General features: G+C 40.5%; 1 protein-coding gene and 2 non-coding genes across 3 annotated transcripts in view; 1 reads left to right on the forward strand and 2 right to left on the reverse strand.

The window, feature by feature from the left end:
• The window catches only part of LOC129774927 (centaurin-gamma-1A), a 478,174-nt gene that overhangs the window by 113,008 nt on the left and 342,733 nt on the right, over positions 1–22,433 (forward strand). The window lies entirely within an intron of this gene.
• On the reverse strand, positions 6,829–6,902 carry Trnan-guu (transfer RNA asparagine (anticodon GUU)). Its single transcript has one exon. It is a non-coding gene; the product is annotated as a tRNA-Asn (tRNA).
• On the reverse strand, positions 8,169–8,242 carry Trnan-guu (transfer RNA asparagine (anticodon GUU)). Its single transcript has one exon. It is a non-coding gene; the product is annotated as a tRNA-Asn (tRNA).

The raw sequence follows: 22,433 nt of genomic DNA on the forward strand, positions 1-22,433 counted from the left end.
CCTGAGTAAGGAAGGGTGACACCTTCCTGAAACGGCGTGTAGGCTAATAGTGCGATTGCCCCCGTCCCGGTAATAACTTGGCAAGTCTTCGGGTACGTTCAATGCTCGTCTAGGCTCAGGCACTAGGTACTAGGCGTCAGATGTCACATTCCTGACTTGCGCTGATCTGGCTCTGAACACGGTCCCTATGAAGGACCGTGTCAACCCCTGCATGGCCTCACTGCTTGCATAGACAACCATGGGATCACTGATAGCGACTATGTACAACGAGCGGAGATAGCGGCCCGAAGTTGGGACCCAACAGACATGAATATCATCGAACAATTCAACAGACGAAACGACGGTAATGAAGACACACCAACGGGAGAGGCGAGCGTGTTCGCAAGGAGCGGTAAGCTCCAGAGATCACCAATTCGCAACCAGACAACCATAGCGAATCCTATAGGACACCAACAGCATCCACAACAAGGAGAGACTAGCCTGATACAAGTGCATAAAGCCAACACCACCACTTCTTTAGAAGGGCTGCAGGTCGGGAGGTCAAGCTTGATGGAGGTCAAGAAAAAAGTGAACGAGCTCTACGAGTTCATTAAGGACAAAAACAATGTCCATACTAAGATCAAACATTTAGTCACAAGCATCAAATCCGCCGTTACGGCTGCTGACCGCGAACAGAAGGAGATGATCACGCGAGCAGAGGTTGTTGAAAAAGCACTCGCTGAAGCAAGGGAGAAGATGTCCGTCGAGATACAGGAGACGCCTAAGACGCCACGAAACCCACGATCGGACAAAAGGAAGAGGGATACCCCAGGGGATGAAGAAGACCTGAAGAAGGTTAAAAATGACAACCTGGAAAACAAAAAGGAAGGTGAAGGCAGTGGATGGCGAACTGTCGAAAAACAGACGGAGAAACGGAAGAAGAAAGAAGAAAAGAAGAAAGGTGTGCAGGAGACAAAAAAAAACCAGGCCCAGACGCGAGCGAAGTAAGGGAGATGCTCTGATCGTCGAGGTGAAGGAAGGAGTGACTTACGCATCACTCCTGCGGAAAGTGAGAGACGATCCGGAGTTGAAAGAACTGGGAGAGAATGTGGTGAAAACCAGGCGCACCCAGAAAGGAGAGATGCTCTTCGAGCTCAAGAGGGATCCGGCGGTCAAAAGTTCAGCCTTCAAGGAACTGGTTGCGAAGTCGCTCGGTGAGGAGGCGAAGGTGAGGGCTCTATCCCAGGAATCAGTGGTCGAATGCAGAAATCTCGACGAAATCACGACAGACGAGGAGTTAAGGCGCGAGTTAATAGAACAGTGTAAGCTGGACAATACACCAATGACGATCCGTATGAGGAAGGCGTATGGTGGCACGCAGACGGCGTCGATACGGCTCTCAACAGTCGCAGCCAATAAGATGGTAGAAACGACCAAAATAAAAGTTGGCTGGTCGGTTTGCTCGCTGAAGATGGTGCCCCGGGTGGCCAAGCGGATGGAGAGATGCTTCCAGTGCATGGGCTTTGGACATCAGGCAAGAAGCTGCACAGGCCCCGACAGGTCTGAACTGTGCAGGAGATGCGGTGAGAAAGGGCATGTTGCGAGAGACTGCACGAAGCAACCGAAATGCTTGCTCTGCAAACCAGAGAACGGCAGCGACCATGCGACAGGAAGCTTCAAGTGTCCCTCGTATAAGAAGGCGTTAGCAGAATCGCAGTAACGGAGATAATTCAGATCAATCTGAACCATTGCAACACAGCTCAGCAACTGTTGTGGCAGTCGACAACAGAGACAAAATGCGACGTTGCAATCATAGCGGAGCCGTACCGAGTACCCCGTGATAATGGCAGCTGGGCGACGGATAGCTTAGGGATTGCTGCAATACAGGTGATGGGCAGATATCCTATCCAGGAAGTGGTTGGAGGTTCACATGAAGGTTTCGTAATCGCCAAAATTAATGGAATCTTCATGTGTAGTTGCTACGCACCCCCGAGATGGACAACTGAGCAATTCCACCAGATGCTAGACGCAATGACCGAGGAACTAATCGGCAGAACACCGATCGTCATTGGAGGCGACTTCAACGCGTGGGCGGTGGAGTGGGGAAGTAGATGCACCAACATCAGAGGGTACAGTCTACTGGAAGCTCTAGCAAAGCTGGAAGTAACGTTACTAAACGAAGGTACCACTAGCACTTTCCGGAAAGATGGGCGCGAATCCATCATAGACGTTACTTTTTGCAGTCCGTCGCTGTTGGCGAGTACGGAGTGGAAAGTGTGCGAGTCGTATACGCACAGTGATCACCAGGCGATCCGGTACAGAATCGGTCAACGAAACCACGTGCTAGTTCGGAGGACAACAAGCGGTGAGCGGAAGTGGAAGACGAATGCTTTCGACAATGACCTTTTCGTCGAAGCACTTCGTCTAGCTGGCGGAGCTTCAGATTGGAACGCAGAAAAGTTGACAGATCTACTGGTGAGAGCATGCGACACTACCATGCCGAGGAAAGTTGTACCAAAAAATGGAAGACGCCCAGCTTACTGGTGGAACGACTCTCTTCGCAACCTTCGCGCTAGCTGTCTTCAAGCCAGAAGACGCGTTCAGAGAGCACGAAATAGCGCTGATAGAGAGGAACGAAATACGGTGTACCGAGCAGCTAGAGCCGCCTTGAAACGGGGAATTACACTGAGCAAAGCGAACTGTTTCAAGGAGCTGTGCCGAGATGCAGATGCCAACCCATGGGGCAACGCGTATCGAGTCGTGATGGCGAAGATCAGAGGACCTGTGACGCCCGTCGAATCGTGTCCCGAGAAGCTGAAGGTCATTGTGGAGGGTTTATTTCCGATGCATGATCCTACGATATGGCCACCGACACCGTACGCCGAAATAGCTACCGAACGTTCTCAAGTTTCCAGTGAAGAACTGGTAGCAGTGGCGAAGAGACTGCAGGTAAACAAAGCGCCCGGCCCCGACGGAATCCCCAACGCGGCCTTGAAAACGGCGATTCAGGCGTTCCCGGACATTTTCAGGATAGTGCTACAGAAATGCTTGGATGATGGTCACTTTCCTAAGAAATGGAAGATCCAAAAGTTAGTGTTGCTGCCAAAACCAGGAAAGCCCCCGGGGGTACCAACATCCTATAGGCCTATATGCCTGCTGGATACTCTTGGGAAACTCTTGGAAAGGATTATCCTCAACAGACTGACGAAATGTACGGAGAGTGACCATGGTCTGTCAAAGATGCAGTTTGGATTCCGGAAAGGTAGGTCCACCGTTGATGCTATCCGGACAGTGGTTGAAAAGGCAGAGAAGGCGTCACAGCAAAAGCGGAGGGGCGACCGACATTGTGCTATAGTAACGATCGACGTGAGGAATGCTTTCAACAGCGCTAGCTGGGAAGCCATTGCCGAGTCCCTACACCGTATGAAGGTTCCTGGGTACCTGTGCAGAATTCTAGGAAGCTACTTCCAGAACCGCGTCCTAGTCTACGAGACGAGCACGGGGCAGACAACGTTGAATATAACGGCCGGAGTACCACAAGGCTCTATCCTGGGCCCAACGCTCTGGAACGTAATGTATAACGGAGTACTGAATCTGAAGCTTCCCAAAGGCGTGGAGATCGTGGGCTTCGCGGATGATATCGCTCTCACAGTGGCAGGCGAGACACTCGAAGAGGTGAAGATGCTTGCAATCGAGTCCATCGTCTCAGTAGAGAACTGGATGCAAGCAGCGAAACTGCAGATTGCTCATAATAAAACGGAAGTATTGTTGGTGAGTAACTGCAAAGCCGTGCAGCGAGCGGAAATCACAGTCGGGGAACACGTGATAACTTCTAAGCGTAGGTTGAAATATTTGGGAGTTATGATCGACGACCGGCTGAATTTCAACAACCACGTCGACTACGTCTGCGAGAAAGCAGAGAAGTCCATTAGCGCGATAGCGAGAATAATGCCGAATAACGCAGGACCTTGCAGTAGCAAAAGGCGTCTCCTGGCTGCTGTATCCTCGTCCATACTGCGGTACGGAGCACCAGCCTGGTCGGCGGCTCTCGAAACCCACCGGAATCGTAGAAAACTGGACCGTACGTTTCGGCTCATGGCGATGAGAGTTGCGAGCGCGTATAGGACGATCTCGTTGGAGGCAGTCTGCGTTATCGCCGGCATGATCCCTATTGGCATCACTCTGGCGGAAGACAGAGAGTGCTACAGACGAAAGGAAATCAGGGGTATCCGGAAAACAGCGAGAGTAGAATCACTCTTGAAGTGGCAGCAGGAATGGGACACGGCGGAGAAAGGCAGGTGGACGTATGGGCTCATACCGGTACTATCGACCTGGCTGAACAGGAAGCACGGGGAGGTGAATTTTCATCTGACACAGTTCCTGTCTGGACATGGCTGCTTCAGGCAATATTTGCACCGGTTCGAGCACGCAACGTCGCCACTCTGTCCGGAGTGTGAAGATGTGGAGGAAACACCAGAACACGTGGTATTTGTGTGTCCCAGGTTCACCGCAAGACGCGAGGGGCTGCCTGCCCTTCATGCCGGGAACATAGTAGAGAAAATGTGTCGCGACGAGGGCACCTGGAACGCTGTGAACAGTGTAATCATACACATCATGTCCGAGCTACAGCGGAAGTGGAGGGCCGACCAGCGTAGTAATAACCCCTGACCATAGAAGAGGAACAAATGCGAGGGCTGTTGCAAAGTGTAGTACCCCACGAGAGTCGTTGTGACGGAGTGCGCGTTATGTTGGAGGGCACTGCCTAATCGGCGCTCCGTTGGGAAGAGAAATCCTGCGAGGGTGGCTGTGACGGGGCGCGCGTCAAGTTGGAGGGCGCTTCCTAATCGGTTCACGTCTCGACAGGTGAGAAACCCCGCGAGGGTGACTGTGACGGGTTGCGCGTCAAGCTGGAGGGCAATTCCTAATCGGTACACGTCTCGACGGATAAGCGGAATCTGGAGAGCAGGGTCAAGAAAATGCTGGCAATGCCTGTTGGTGGATTGAGAGAGGAACATTGCGAGGGTCGTTTCGGCGGAGCGAGAGCCTAGGAGAGCATCATCAAATCGGTGGGTACCCCCACGAGAGTTGCTGTGACGGAGTGCGCGTTATGTTGGAGGGCACTGCCTAATCGGCGCTCCGTTGGGAAGAGAAATCCTGCGAGGGTGGCTGTGACGGGGCGCGCGTCAAGATGGAGGGCGCTTCCTAATCGGTTCACGTCTCGACAGGTGAGAAACCCCGCGAGGGTGACTGTGACGGGTTGCGCGTCAAGTTGGAGGGCAATTCCTAATCGGTACACGTCTCGACGGGTAAAAGGAAGCCTGTGCTGCGGATGTGCGTGGCGGAGTACAACGGAAACGTAAATGAGATGTATAGAGAAAAAGGGAAGGATCAACGCTTCAAGTTAAGAAGTGAGATAAGTCTGCCAATAAAAAAGTGAGTAGAGAGTAGAGAGTAGAGAGTAGAGAGTAGAGAGTAGAGAGTAGAGAGTAGAGAGTAGAGAGTAGAGAGTAGAGAGTAGAGAGTAGAGAGTAGAAAGTAGAAAGTAGAGAGTAGAGAGTAGAGAGTAGAGAGTAGAGAGTAGAGAGTAGAGAGTAGAAAGTAGAGAGTAGAGAGTAGAGAGAAGAGAGAGTAGAGAGAGTAGAGAGTAGAGAGAGTAGAGAGAGTAGAGAGAGTAGAGAGAGTAGAGGGTAGGGATAGTATAGGGTAGGGAGAGTAGAAAGTAAAGATAGTAGAGAGTAGAGAGAGAAGGGAGAAGGGAGGGTAAAGAGAGTACAGAGTAGAAAATAGAGATAGTAGAGAATAGAGAGAGAAGGGAGAAGGGAGGGTAAAGAGAGTAGAGAGTAGAGAGTAGAGAGAGTAGAGAGTAGGGAAAGTAGAGAGAGTGAAAAGTAGAGATAGTAGAGAGTAGAGAGTAAAGAGATTAGAGAAGTACAGAGAGTGGAGAGGAAGTGGAGAGTAGAGAGTAGAAGGCAGAGAGTGAAGAGTAGAGAGTAGAAGGCAGAGAGTGAAGAGTAGAGAGTAGAAGGCAGAGAGTGAAGAGTAGAGAGTAGAGAGTAGAGAGTAGAGAGTAGAGAGTAGAGAGTAGAGAGTAGAGAGTAGAGAGTAGAGAGTAGAGAGTAGAGAGTAGAGAGTAGAGAGTAGAGAGTAGAGAGTAGAGAGTAGAGAGTAGAGAGTAGAGAGTAGAGAGTAAATAGTGAAGAGTAAAGAGTAGAGAGTAGAGAGTAGAGAGTAGAGAGTAGAGAGAAGAGAGAGTAGAGAGAGTAGAGGGGAGTGATAGTATAGGGTAGGGAGAGTAGAAAGTAGAGATAGTAGAGAGTAGAGAGAGTAGAGAATAGAGAAAGTAAAGAGAGTACAGAGTAGAAAATAGAGATAGTAGAGAATAGAGAGAGAAGGGAGAAGGGAGGGTAAAGAGAGTAGAGAGTAGGGAAAGTAGAGAGAGTGAAAAGTAGAGAGTAGAGAGAGTGAAAAGTAGAGAGTAGAGAGTAGAGATTAGAGAAGTACAGAGTGTGGAGAGGAAGTGGAGAGTAGAGAGTAGAAGGCAGAGAGTGAAGAGTAGAGAGTTTATAATAAAGAGCAGAGAGTAGAGAGAAGAGAGAACAAAGTATAGAGTAGATAGAAGAAGAGTAGAGAGTTGAAATTCAAAGCCAAAATTGAAAGAGCAACAACTGATCGCAGAGAAAGAGTAGAAGTTTGAGACATAGAGGCATTTGGACTAAAAAAGAAACATTGAATAAAAGAAAAAAAGTTGCGAGAGTTTGTTTGAGTGCAACAGCAAAGCTATTCCAATGACTTTGCGGTAAACTTATTAAATCATAGAATTGGGTCGCTAGTGTAGGTAAAAATAATTCACGCCCCCGGGTGGACTCGAACCACCAACCTTTCGGTTAACAGCCGAACGCGCTAACCGATTGCGCCACGAAGGCAGTTGATAATGCTTCAACAAATAAAAATGGAACTGATGTAGATTTTTTCATATATTTTTTGTGATTATGATATGATTAAAATTATCGCTTGCGTATTGAGTATAAATGAATATTTCCTGAATTTAAGGTTTGTTACCCTTCTTGGCCAATTGCAGTTCATTTAATGGTGTATTGCAGCTATTTCAGATGATGTATAACATTGACTTTCCATTAGAGAAAAGAGATTAGAGAAGTACAGAGAGTGGAGAGGAAGTGGAGAGTAGAGAGTAGAAGGCAGAGAGTGAAGAGTAGAGAGTAGAAGGCAGAGAGTGAAGAGTAGAGAGTTTATAATAAAGAGCAGAGAGTAGAGAGAAGAGAGTAGAGAGTAGAGAGTAGAGAGTAGAGAGTAGAGAGTAGAGAGTAGAGAGTAGAGAGTAGAGAGTAGAGAGTAGAGAGTAGAGAGTAGAGAGTAGAGAGTAGAGAGTAGAGAGTAGAGAGTAGAGAGTAGAGAGTAGAGAGTAGAGAGTAGAGAGTAGAGAGTAGAGAGTAAATAGTGAAGAGTAAAGAGTAGAGAGTAGAGAGTAGAGAGTAGAGAGTAGAGAGAAGAGAGAGTAGAGAGAGTAGAGAGTAGAGAGAGTAGAGGGGAGTGATAGTATAGGGTAGGGAGAGTAGAAAGTAGAGATAGTAGAGAGTAGAGAGAGTAGAGAATAGAGAAAGTAAAGAGAGTACAGAGTAGAAAATAGAGATAGTAGAGAATAGAGAGAGAAGGGAGAAGGGAGGGTAAAGAGAGTAGAGAGTAGGGAAAGTAGAGAGAGTGAAAAGTAGAGAGTAGAGAGAGTGAAAAGTAGAGAGTAGAGAGTAGGGAAAGTAGAGAGAGTGAAAAGTAGAGAGTAGAGAGAGTGAAAAGTAGAGAGTAGAGAGTAGAGATTAGAGAAGTACAGAGAGTGGAGAGGAAGTGGAGAGTAGAGAGTAGAAGGCAGAGAGTGAAGAGTAGAGAGTTTATAATAAAGAGCAGAGAGTAGAGAGAAGAGAGAACAAAGTATAGAGTAGATAGAAGAAGAGTAGAGAGTTGAAATTCAAAGCCAAAATTGAAAGAGCAACAACTGATCGCAGAGAAAGAGTAGAAGTTTGAGACATAGAGGCATTTGGACTAAAAAAGAAACATTGAATAAAAGAAAAAAAGTTGCGAGAGTTTGTTTGAGTGCAACAGCAAAGCTATTCCAATGACTTTGCGGTAAACTTATTAAATCATAGAATTGGGTCGCTAGAGTAGGTAAAAACAATTCACGCCCCCGGGTGGACTCGAACCACCAACCTTTCGGTTAACAGCCGAACGCGCTAACCGATTGCGCCACGAAGGCAGTTGATAATGCTTCAACAAATAAAAATGGAACTGATGTAGATTTTTTCATATATTTTTTGTGATTATGATATGATTAAAATTATCGCTTGCGTATTGAGTATAAATGAATATTTCCTGGATTTAAGGTTTGTTACCCTTCTTGGCCAATTGCAGTTCATTTAATGGTGTATTGCAGCTATTTCAGATGATGTATAACATTGACTTTCCATCAAGCTATCACCTGTTGGTAACATGATATATCTATTACAAAATTTTGTATTATTCCTAAATTTTATTATATGTCTGTGTCTTAAATGAAAATTAACATATATAGATAAAAGCCGCGCTTTAGTTTAGTATCATATTAGTTAGTATTATCATTGAATCAAGTAATTTATTCAATTTGATTTTTTTTTTCAATTAACGTTATAAAATTTACTCGAGCACAAGTAATATTTCGGAATAACACAAAATATCTCCAAAAAAAAAAACGCTATCGAGGAAACACTCTCTCACTTATGGCACATAAAACACTATAAATAAATAATTGAATTCCTCGCTCCTCACTTCAAACGAGGTGTTGTGTTTGCCATTTTCAACATTGCCTCTTTCCCCCCCACGTGAGCAACTATATCATACTAAATCATAAACGAAGCAATAAGCTATATCATAGGGGAAAAGGGGAGACACAGGGAAAAAAGCGGAACAAAATTTCAGTGCCAGACCCCTTGGAGACAGACTGCCTTTCATATTCTTTTTGTTGACTTTGGCTTTACAGATTCCAGCCAATAGTTCCATGTTTCCGCAGTGCGCCATGTCGGGTTCGAAGGAACACAATGCTGGCCATGGGAGGACAGACAAAACTATGAGCAAGGTTGAAACCGATTACTGGTATAAGTGCACTCTCTTTTGGTTGTCCAAAAGGCTATCTGAAATGTTGACTTCAACCATGAATTCGCCCTTCACCGTCCAGTCGCAGCCAACTGAAAGGATAAGAGTCATCGTTCTTTTTTCGTCGTACTCACAAAATCTACGAACCGAGCCGTTCCCTCCATCTTCACAATTTGTTACAACACACTTTTTTTGTGCTCCATCATCACACGTCAGAGGTACCATTTCTTCGTGCTTCCCCGTTCCCAAAGCAGCTGAGTTTATAATTTATTTACTACAATACAGCGGCGGGTGCTGTTGTCGCTCCATTCGTTCCCAGCTTCGGCTCTGTTGAAGGAGAAAATTACCCTACAAAAACAGAAATTTGTCGAGTAAACAGCTCGCGAGCTCGGTTTGATCCTGCGAAACCTGAACCCACCACCGGGCTGAGTGTTGCTCTTGCTCTTTTTCAGGTGGTGTTGCCGAGTTTTAGAGGTAGAGCTACCGTGGCGTTGGAAAAGCTAATTATTTACTTGCAACCGTGTTTGCTCGTTTTTCTGCTGTTGGCTCGTGCGATTGTGTTGTTGTGACAGGAAAACACTGTAATAAGGTGAGAGAAAGATCAAGATTCAGAGTATGACAAAAAAAGTCAGAGTACGGATAAAAGATGAAAGTTAGACGTTGTTTAGTAGATCAGAGCAATTGCATTTGAATCCGAAGGTCGATTTTTTTTGCATTTTTTTATTTGGCTCAAATTTTGCAGAAACATTCATTATGCAGTCATTCCATGTCAAACTGATAAAGTGGTTCTCAGATGTTCGTCTAAAGTAATAATTTTGTTCTTTATCTCAAAACATTAAACATTTTTTCATTTGGGTGCTCATTTTCATTTTTCATTTTTCGAAAAATCAATTTTCCTCACATTTTCCCAAAAACGCTTTTTTTTTCAAAAATTCATGACTTTTGAACCACTAAACCGATTGAGATGATACTCTGAACTCGTAACTCTGAAGAATCATATCTGAAAAACGAAAAAAAAGCATCTCTGATATAGAGATATGTTTTGTAAAAAATCCTCAGCTTTCAAGAAAAAAAATAAAAAACATAGCGGCCTCTAGTCCAAAGATATGATAACAATAAAAACCGAATACAGGTAAACTTCGATATAACGTACATTTCACTTTCAAAATTGTACGTTGTATCGAATTGTACGTTATATCGAAGCATAATAAAGTACTCACAAACGTAGTCTATAATACATGATTGTGTTGCTGTTTTAGTAAATTTAATGAATAACTTCAATCAGAAGACGAAGCCAGCCTGTCTCATGATGTTTCCCTTCGTACTGTTGATTAAAACCTGATTCATTTAGAATCCGGAATCACAAAACCAGCTGTATTTCGGGATTGATTGAAGGTACAAAACTTGTTTTAGCATCACAATACAGATAATTCATTGTTTTATCAGAAAAAAAAAATTGAAGAAAAATGTCCTTTACACTTTGGAAATGTGTACGTTATATCGAGTGACGTTATATCGAGGGTACGTTATAACGAGGGTACGTTATATCGAAGTTTCCCTGTACAATCAATAATCAGGAAAAAAAACATTTTTTCCAGATTCAATATTTTTCAAATATGAAATGCTATCTCGATTTGATATGTCGATAATCTAAATCGGTTCAGAGGTTCAATTCGATTGATTTGGTGTGTTCCGCTATGTTTTAGGTTATTATTGGGGCTACATGAAGAAAACATGCACTGTTAAAAAAATGTTTTATTTTAATTTTATTTCTAAAATAGTACTTTAAACCCAATTATCTAAAAAGGGTGTTTTTGATTTTTTTGATTCCTTGATATGTTGCAGCGAAAAGTTAATGAATTATATTGCACAGTGCGCCAAAAAAAAAAAATTGACAAAAAAGTTGGATTTTTGAAAATTGTTGAAATTATTCTTATTAGACCCGATTTAATGAAACTACGCATGATCTGTAGTCACAAAGGTGCACGTCAAAATTTAGCTCAATGCCACCGTTTCTGAGATACAGTGTTTTTAAAATAATGTTTTTTTTTTAAATTTCTGAATTTGTTGGTTGTTTTCGAATGTTCTTCGAGTTTTTTCACCTAGAAGTAAATTTTCCTAAAAGAGTAGATAATTTTGGACTGCAATGCTTGAATTAACTAAGTGATGCGGTTCATGTTTATGGTATAATGTTGTGTAAAAAATATATATTATAACAAATCTAATTTTTTTTTAATTATTTTTTATATTAAATGAGGAAATTGTTTACTTTTCACCAAAATGTAAATACAAAAAAAAAATAAAGAAAAATTACACTGATTTTTTTTAAATTAAATTATTTTTTCTCGAAAACGTATTTTTTATGTTTCCCTAAAAGTTATGTGAATAACCCTTACAATTTCCAATAAGTCACCCATATATCGAAAGGTGAGCGCCTTTACAGGGAAAATTTTTTCAAACAACAAATTGTTCATGTTTTCTTTGAAAAAATTACTATATTTAATCTAATCTTATATTTCAATATGATCTAAAACGTTGTCGAATACGCTATATCGCTCCCTTGACTTTAAACAAAATTAATTTTTGTCGAAAACATTAACTTTCTAACTTTTGTAGTTTCTAGAATACATGGCATTTTTGTATGGAGACTCCTGAGAAAATAATGTTTTACTCATTGCATTCTTGTGTGTAAATTCTTGCGTTTGGATTGTTCTTAACATGTTTCTAAATAGAAAAAAGTTTACAAAACATGTATATTGCGGTAATTTATACATACAAATGTTGCGAGTTAAACATCATCAGTAATTTTTCAAAGAAAACATGAAAAAGTTGTTGTTGAAAAAAAACCCTGCAAAAGTGCTCATCTTCCGATGTATGGGTGAATTGTTGGAAATTGTGAGGTCTATTCATTTTTTTTTTGCAGAATTTAAAACACATGTTTTTGAGAACAATGAATTTTATTTTTCAAAATATTTTTTTCAATGAAATTAATAAAAATTATGTTTTTTTATAAAAGCTTAAATTTTTCCTTACATTTCATTCTCCAACCAACATTTTGTAGCTCTTACAGTTTTTAAGCAAAACTTTATTTTTGAAATTTTAAGATTCTTAATTTTATTTTTTGAAAAATCTTTCAAAAAAAAACTATAAGACCTTAAAAACGTTGGTTAGGAAATGAAATGTAGGAAATTATTAAAGTTTTAAAAATTTGTTTGATATTTAAAAATATCAAACAAATTTAAGAAAAAACTATTGAAATTTTTTTTCAATTAAAATTCTTTTTCCTCAAAAAGATGTTTTTTTTTTTTATTTGAAAAAACAGATATCAATAGTCCTCACAAGTTCCAACAAGTCAGTCACTCATACATCGGAAGATGGGCCCTTTTACATGGATAGAGTTTTTCCAACAACAACTTTTTCATGTTTTCTTTGCAAAATTACTATTAATATTTAACTCGTAACATTTTTAGGTGTAAGTTATAGCGATATACATGATCTGCAAACTTTTTTCTATTTAGAAATATATCGAGAACACTTTTAACGTGAGACACACAAAAATGTTATGATTAAAACATTATTTTTCAGGAATCTCCATACAAAAATGCCATGTATTCCTGAAACTATAGAAGATATAAAGTTGATGCCTTCGACAAAAGTTCATATTTTATTAAGATCTAAAGCTTTTCTCGAATACGCTATATCACTATCTAGATTTTAAACAAAATTAGGATTAGTTTTATGCTTTCAAAGAAAACATGAAAAAGTTGTTGTTGGGAAAACTTTTTCCCTGTAAAAGTTCCCATCTTCCGACGTATGAGTGACTTGTTGAAAATTGTAAGGGCTATTCAAATTTTTTTTTGAGAATATTAAAAAATGCGTTTTCGATTAAAATTATCTCAATTTTTTAAATATTTTTTTTTAGTAAAACTTTTAATGAAAATATAAACAATTCCTACATTTCATCGTTTGATCAGGATTTTGTTGCTATTATATATTAGTTTTCAACTTATAAATTTTTGTAATAAATAAAAAAAATATTTTTGTCTAATTTTTTTTCGAAGATTTGAAGTTTGCAAAGTTGCTTAAATGATCAATGTCTTTACACCCACAACGTTTCATTGCTATATGAGATAGTGATGCCAACTCCTAAGACGAATTGGCGTGAAATCTTTCTTCTAAGTTAAAAAGACTTGAAAAACATTGGTAAACGACCAAAAGTTGAGAATTTTCAGTAAATTTTATTTTGAAATCACCGTATCTCAGAAACGGTAGCATTTAGCGAAATTTTTTTTTTTTTTTTCCAATTCGTTTATTTGTAAGGCTCAATCGCATAAGCTTTGCGGAGCCGCTAACTCAAGTTTTGTTTATACAAAAATTTCATCTTAAATCTATGTTTAGTAGGTTTCGACCGATTACTCGCGGTTTACTCGAGGTTAGAGGGGCAACAATTTTTGTGGGACGGGTCAGGTTAGGGATATGGATATGAGGTATCATTGTCTCAACCGAGGGTTAGCGAAATTTTGCCGTACTCCTTTTTGACTGCAATTTATGCGCACTTTCATAGAATCTTGTCTAAAAACATAGAAACATATCAACAATTTTCAAAAATCCAATTTTCATAATTATACTTGAAACTAATTTTTTTTTTCATTTTTTTCTATATTTATCAAAAATTGCAGCGGACAACTAATGAATTTTATGGTACAGTGCACCAAAATGGAGAAATATTGACAAAAAAAGTCATATATTTTTTTTAATTATGACTTTTTTTGTCAATATTTCTCCATATTGGTGCACTTCATTAGTTGTACGCTGCAATTTTTGATAAATAAAAAAATTTAAAAAATAAGTTCCAAGTATTATTTTTCCAAATACAACAAAACTAAAACATTTTTTAAACAGTGCATATGTTCTCCTTACAGCCCCAATGATAACAAACAATAAAACATCGCGGAAGACACCAAATCAATCGGACCAACCGTTTCTGAATTATATTTTTATTTAGACCCTTCTCAAAAGTAAGGCTAGAGTCAAAATGGAAAACCGATTACGCAAATTATCCTTTTTGGTCATAGAGAATGCATAGGCAAAATTTGAGTCTAATCAAAAAATACAAAAATAGAATTTATGAAAAAGTCATCAGCTAAATAAAGTGGAAATGGACAGATTTAACATTAAGAAAAAATATGAATTAATTATGAGAGATTGTATGAAATGCGAAAAAGAATAAAACACGAGAGAACAATGAAGATACAGACCTCTGACCATTTTAGTCAAATGAAATTTTACGAAAAAGGAATTGAAGGAAAGGGACTAGATCTTAGGATTTGTTTGTATACATACTAACATTTCACATTTCAACAACAATTTCCCTCCTGAGGTAATGGTTGATAAATGTAATTCAATATACATATAGTTTTCCCGCCTTTTCACAACATTCTATCAATAGAGGCAGCATCACCCAAAAAATCCACACACGTACTTGTTCGTCCATAAATTTTCACACATCACAAGAGTGAACCGAGGGAAATTGATGTACCCCATAACATCCGAACGCGCCTTGTTTGTTGGTGGCCAGCGAACAACACATAACTCACAAGAGCAGCAGCTAAGACCTCCCACAAATGATGCTTCCGTCCGTGGTCGAAAAACTTTTTTCCCCCGCATCGATGGCGCAAACTTCATAAATCGAACTCTTCGGTACATCATTGGGCGGAAGTTCTGAGACCGTGCGGGGAAATGGGAAACTGTGTTGTTCCAGAACAGACAGACAGGGCCGGAGGAAACTTTTCCGATTTCACATGACAATCACTTCCGCTTCCATACTGGTTTCGGGGAGAGAGGTGGTTTTTCTGGTAGTAGGTTGCGTATCGATCCAGATGAGGACGAAAGTTTTCTCGGAACGAAAGCGGTGATTTAATGCCGAAGAGGTTCAACAAAACAAAGCTTGTTAAAACACTTTGCCCGCAATGTAATCGTTTGCGAGGCTCAGTGGAGCACTTCGCAAAGATCTAGTAGCTGCTCACGTAAAAGTACGTGTTTTGTTAGACTTTAATTGTTTCAGCATTTTGTTTCTTCTTGCAGCAGCATTTTGCCGTGGGAATTGAACTGCGGCCAACAATGTGTAATGCTGACTATCATATCTATGCGTCACGTCGTATCGACACCTTACTCTCTAGCAGATGTTAAATAGTGGGAAATGAAAAATCGAAACAGAGAAGACGAACAATACAACAGATCATTACACATCATACAAAATACAAAATTTGTTTCTATTGCAAATGTTTCTTTTTTATATTTGGCGTCTGAAATTTGCAAATTAGTAAAACCCGTCCCATACATCATGATACTTGAACAAAGAAAACGTTGTAACGAAGCCTAGCAGTCAACAAACAAACCTACTTTATTCGGGACATTTCGCTCGGGGGAATAAATATGCAATCAGTGTACAACAGACTGAACTGGAGAATGGAAAAGGCAAAAAAAATACAGACGAAGCCACGAAATGGACGTAATTTGAAATTGTTGTTTACGTTCCCCAATTGTGGAACGAATATTGCTTCTAAAAGTAGTAGTGCACAGTGGCTCAATAGTATCAAGAATGTGTAATGTACAAATAACAAGCAGATTAGACTGACGAAATTGTGAGGCGACTTCTTCCATGTTTTGACAGACAGATCGAATAACATTTGTACTGGATAATATTTATACAGTTTCTTCGTAAATATCTTATGTCTACTTATCCCTCGGTTATTTGGTTATCGTCAAGATTTAATAGTAATACTTGATTCTTGAATGATTCTTGAAAATTAATCCACAACCAAATATGAATTTAAAAAAAAACTGAACTTGAGCAATAAAAATTTAAGGGGGTTATGTCCAGACAAGACCGATTGACGTAGGACTGCGATATTATTTTATCCCATTTGCTTGTTATCGGAGATCCCAACCTTTCTGATTTTTCAGGGCTTCTCAGACTTTTTGGCACATTTCCTGGTATTCTGACAAACACTCGATTTTGCCTGATTTTTCTGAAATGATCCTTCTGAATTTTGTACATTTCACTTTATCTGAATGGAAATTATTATTTGTAATAAATATAGCCCCATTAGAAAAACTCTCCGGCCCGCTCTTGTATACCATTTTATCTATTCCGATGTAATTCGCATTTTGAAGATACACTGTCGAAATTTATTAAAGCTTGAATTTGGCATGAAAGAAAGATATTCTATCAGAATAGCACACATGAATGCAGTTTCAAATCGTTATATTTATTTTGAATGAAAAAATTTACTTGATGTTTTTAATACGTAAAACATGACGGTTTTACTCTTACTTAACCATTTGTCTATACATTTTCTCTCATTTCTTAAAATACATATTCGATACGGAAAGGTAAATTTTCATTTATAAATTTTATTCTAAAAGTGCAATAAGATTTTCGCATCACAATATAAGAAATAATTTTTTTACATATAACGAATTGCATGTATGAACAATGAGGATAATGCTACAAGATTTTTTTCCTCACACTCCAGAATGTGACTTCAAGGATGATCATCCAAGTCAGTCGCTTTCGGAAGAAGGGTCGATGCTGATGAAGAAATGAGGCGACAGGAATGATGTTTGTCTATAAAAATGATGCTTTTGTTTTCCAAGAAATCCCAACCTGCAAATGGCAACCCTGCTTGTTATGAATGCATCAATATTTTATTCAACCCTCCTGTACTCGCGTGCAAAATCATAACACGTATACTCGCGCACGATGTCACAGACCGAAAATTGAACTTCTCTGTAATGTTGCCATTGTGTATTTTTCAGACATTATTGGCATTTATTTGAAGAAGAGGGTATGATTAAATGAAATAACCCCAAAAATAATGTTTTCAAAATATGCATTATTTAAGCCCCTACATTTCTTTCTCTATCCAAAATTTTGTAGCTCTTATAGCTTTTGAGCGAAACATTTTTGTGAAATATTGAACTTATTTCATTTTTTTTTTCGATAAATCTTATCTCAAAAACTAGAAGAAGTTCAATTAAAAAATATCAAACAAATTTTTAAAAAGACTTATTGAATTTTTTTTTTGAAAATTAAAATTGATTTTTCTCAAAAACATGTTTTTTTAATTCTGAAAAAAAAACAGATGTTAATAGCCCTCACAATATCCAATAAGTCACACATACATCGGAAGATGGGCATGGAAAAAGTTTTTCCAACAACAACTTTTTCATGTTTTCTTTGCAAAATTACTATTAATATTTAACTCGTAACATTTTTATATATAAGTTACCGCGATATACATGATCTGCAAACTTTTTTTTCTATTTATAAATATATCGAGAACACGTCTAACGCGAGACACACAGAAATGTTATTATTTTTTTTTATATAAATCGTTTATTTTTACAGGCTCAGTTACATTAGTTTAAAGGAGCCGAATTCTTAAGTATATGTTTTAAAACTATACATAAATAATTTTCCTAACACTATGGTTAGTAAGGTGGAAAACCGATTACTCGCGGTTTACTCGAGTTTAGAGGGTGACATCTTTCAGGAAAGGGATGGGATATAAGGGAATTGTTACAATGTTGATGATCACACTCGATTCTTAAATCTATTGTATATTTACATTTCAACTTATTTTACTGTTTATACCATGGGGGCCAATCGCTCGCAATGGATGAAAAGGAGGGTATAAGGACATAGGTACAATCACACACGAAGATCGATAGCTTTAAGGAAAACATATATTTGGGTCATGTAATCAAGGTCTAACCGAGCCAACACATCTCTCACCGGCACATTGGGCTGTCTTCCTCTGGCCCGAAGGGAGTTTTCTAAATTCGATCTGGCGACAAGATACATCTCGCACGACCAAACAACATGCTCGATGTCGTGATAACCTTGACCACAGACGCAGAGATTGTTGCTGGAAAGATTGAAACGAAAGAGAAGCGCATCTAACGAACAGTGATTGGACATGAGTCGGGAGAAGGTGCGAATAAAGTCCCGACTCAAGTCCAGACTTTTGAACCACGGTTTGAGGCTAACCTTAGGGATAATCGAGTGAAACCACCGGCCCAATTCATCTTCGTTCCATTTGCGTTGCCAGTTAGCGATGGTATTTTTACGGACTAAAGAAAAAAATTCATTGAAGGCGATTTGACGCTGGTAAATGTCGCCTTCAATCGCACCTACCTTTGCTAATGAGTCAGCCCTCTCATTACCCGGAATTGAGCAATGTGAAGGGACCCAGACAAAGGTAATGACATAACAGCGTCTGGATAAAGCACTCAAAATTTCTCGTATTCTCTCAAGGAAGTACGGCGAGTGCTTTTCCGGCCTCACTGAACGGATAGCTTCGACAGAGCTAAGACTATCCGTTACAATGTAATAGTGTTCAACAGGTCGTGAGGCGACGCTGTCCAGCGCCCAGTATATCGCTGCCAATTCAGCAATATACACTGAGCAAGGATTCTGAAGACTGTGGGAGGTGCTAAAAATTTCGTTGAACACTCCAAATCCTGTGGACTCATTCATAGAGGACCCATCAGTAAAGTACATATTATCACAATTGATACCCCCATACTTTGAATCGAAGATCGTTGGAGCGATCCTCGATCGTTGATAATCTGAATATCCATGGATATCCTGTTTCATGGACAGATCAAAATGCACAGAGGAATTGATGTAGTCAGGAAAACAAACACGGTTGGGAATATACGAAGAAGGATCAACCTGCATGGAGATGAATTCATGATATGAACTCATGAATCCGGAGTGAAAATTTAGCTCGATCAGCTGCTCAAAATTCCCGATCACCAATGGGTTCATAACCTTACACCGGATGAGGAACCGAAGAGATAATAAATTGAAGCGATCTTTTAGTGGGAGTAGGCCTGCCAAAACCTCGAGACTCATGGTATGCGTTGAGGGCATACATCCCAACGCAATACGGAGACAAAGATACTGAATTCGCTCGAGTTTAATGAGGTGTGTTTTGGCAGCTGATTGAAAACAGAAACTGCCATACTCCATCACTGAGAGAATAGTTGTTCGATACAACATTATAAGATCTTCGGGATGGGCTCCCCACCAGGTGCCGGTAATTGTACGGAGAAAGTTTATTCTTTGTTGACATTTTTTACTCAGATACCTAATATGGACCCCCCAAGTACATTTGGAGTCGAACCAGACCCCAAGATACTTGAATGACATAGCATGAGTGATCGGTTTACCCAAAAGTTGAAGCTTTGGTTTTGCTGGTCTATGCTTCCTAGAAAAAACCACCATCTCTGTTTTCTCCGTGGAGAATTCGATCCCTAGCCCAATGGCCCAGGTTGAAAAATTGTTCAAAGTATCTTGTAAGGGTCCTTGCAGGTCGGATTCGTTTGATCCTACGACAGACACCACTCCATCATCTGCAAGTTGTCTTAGGCTGCAATTTTGTGTAAGGCAATTGTCGATGTCGCTTACATAGAAGTTGTACAAAAGGGGGCTTAAACATGAGCCCTGGGGGAGGCCCATGTAAGAGAACCGACTTACTGCCGAATCTCCGTGAGAAAAGTTCAAATGTTTCTCACAAAGCAAGTTATATAACATATTATTCAATAGAGGCGGCAGACCCCGAGAGTGTAATTTGTCTGACAAAACCTCTATTGAAACAGAATCAAAGGCCCCCTTTATGTCCAAGAATACTGAAGCCATTTGTTTTTTTTCGGCGTAAGCCATTTGAATTTCTGAAGAAAGCAACGCAAGACAATCATTCGTCCCCTTGCCCCTGCGGAACCCATATTGTGTATCTGAGAGTAAGGCATTCGTTTCAACCCAACGATCAAGGCGAAACAAGATCATTTTCTCCAACAATTTCCGTATACAAGACAGCATTGCTATTGGGCGGTACGAATTGAAGTCGGACGCGGGTTTTCCGGGTTTTTGGATAGCTATAACTCGTACTTGTCTCCAATCATCCGGAACAACATTATGCTCCAGAAACTTATTGAATAAATTCAACAAGCGATGTTTGGCCACATCGGGGAGGTTTTTTAACAAGTTGAACTTAATTCTATCCGATCCTGGAGCCGAATTGTTACATGAAAGGAGAGCAAGAGAGAATTCTACCATCGAAAACTCGGAATCAAGATCGCACCTATCTTGTGGTATATCTCGAACAATTCTTTGCACGGGAGCGAAATCGGGACAAACCTTTCGCGCAAAATTAAAAATCCATCGATGTGAATGTTCCTCGCTTTCATTCGATGAAGAGCGATTTCTCATGTTTCGAGCCACTTTCCATAATTTTTTCATTGACGTTTCTCGTGACAAACCTCCCACGAAATTTCGCCAATAAGCACGTTTTTTACCTTTGATCAAGTTTTTAAATTGATTTTCAAGGTCTAAATACGTTTGAAAATTGTCAATGGTTCCTCGTTTCCGAAAAGCTTTAAATGCATTCGATTTTTCTACATAAAGCTTTGAACATTGGCTATCCCACCATGGATTGGGAGGCCTTCGGTGAATGGTGGAACCTGGGATGGGTTTCGTTTGAGCGCGAACCGCGCTGTCATGGATCAAACGAGAAAGGAAGTTATACTCCTCCAATGGAGGTAAACCATCTCTGGAATTGATGGCTAGAGTAATCGCGTCCGCATATTTTTTCCAGTCAATGTGTCTTGTGAGGTCATATGCCATGTTTATAGATTCAGAAGAATTCGACCCAATGGTGATGGAAATTTTGATTGGCAAGTGATCACTACCGTTGGGATCCTGGATTACATTCCACTTGCAATCTAACGATAGTGAATTCGAGCAAAGCGAGAGGTCAAGAGCACTTGGGTTAGCAGGAGGTTTAGGCACACGTGTTGTTTCCCCAGTGTTCAAAACGGTCATATTGAAGCTGTTACAAAGGTCATATATCAACAATGAACGATTGTCGTCGTACTGTTCCCCCCAGGCAGTTCCGTGAGAGTTGAAGTCTCCCAAGATCAATCGTGGCTCAGGAAGGAGTGAGCACATGTCAACAAGTTGTTTGCGGCTAACCGCAGCTCTCGGAGGCCAATACAAGCTGACAATACAGAGGTCTTTGCCTTTAATGTTTGCATGACAAGCAACAGCTTCGATCCCTCCAATAGGTGGAAGGTCAATTCGGAAAAATGAGTGGCACTTATTGATCCCCAATAGCACCCCTCCGTATCTGTCATCACGGTCCAAGCGTATAATATTAAAATCGTGGAAAGAGAGATCATCTCGCGAAGAAAGCCAAGTTTCGGACAGAGCAAAAACATCACAATTGAACTTATGAATTAAAAATTTGAATGCATCCAATTTAGGGATAAGACTACGACAATTCCACTGTAAAACAGTGATATCTCCGACCTCTCTATTCAAATTAGACATCAAGAGAGATAATCATTGCAAGGAGGGGCCATGTTTGCATCAATTGTTGCAAAATTGTCTTTAGTACTGGAAGCATTGAGATGACAATGGTTCTGATGGAATCGGAAACATTAAAACACGTGAAGATTTGATCCACAAGGTCAGTCAACTTTATAAATCCCGATTGGGAAGTTGAGCTGGACGCAAAAAAAGGGACAGTTGGGGTTTTTGATGTCCCCTCGAGTGCTGGGTCGTTCGAAGGTGAACTATTCCCACGGAAGCCAGGAGGAACCTGATTTTGCTTGTCCGCTGCACTCGATATTTTAGGCAAGCTAACATGGGGTACCACCGATGGGACTTGTCGTTGAACTTTGGGAGTGGACACATTTTTGCGCCGGGAATTCCCTTTGAAAATAAACGGTGTGCCCTCGTTAGCTGTATCCGCTTCCAATTCGTCAACTGGCAGTGAAGCAAAGACATTGTTTGTTGGTAATGGTTGTTGTTGAGCCAGTGGGGAAGCGCCCTTTAAGATATCCGCGAAAGTGCTTTTCGAGCGTTCCTTCAAAGAGCGCTTTTGTTTATCCCAGCGACTCTTGTAAGTTTCACAAGCTGAGAGCACGTGTGGGGATCCCCCGCAATATGGACACTTATGCTCAGTCGCACTGCAGGATTTCCCCTCATGTTGCTCTCCGCATGTGGCACAGCGCTCCTTGTTGGCGCAATAAGCTGCTGTATGACCAACTGACTTGCATTTGTTGCAAGTCATGGGCTTTGGCACGAAGAGTCGCACCGGCAGCCTCAATTTGTCCACCATAACGTAGTCAGGGAGGGCGGCACCAGCAAAAGTGACTCGAAACGAGTCGTACGGCGTAAATTTCTTTTCTACTCCTTCCTGGGTAACTTTTCCAAGTTGGCGACATTCCAAGATTTTGACTTCCAT

The sequence above is a fragment of the Toxorhynchites rutilus genome, chromosome 3, assembly GCF_029784135.1.
Source record: "Toxorhynchites rutilus septentrionalis strain SRP chromosome 3, ASM2978413v1, whole genome shotgun sequence".
NCBI classification, from domain to species: Eukaryota; Metazoa; Arthropoda; class Insecta; order Diptera; family Culicidae; genus Toxorhynchites; species Toxorhynchites rutilus.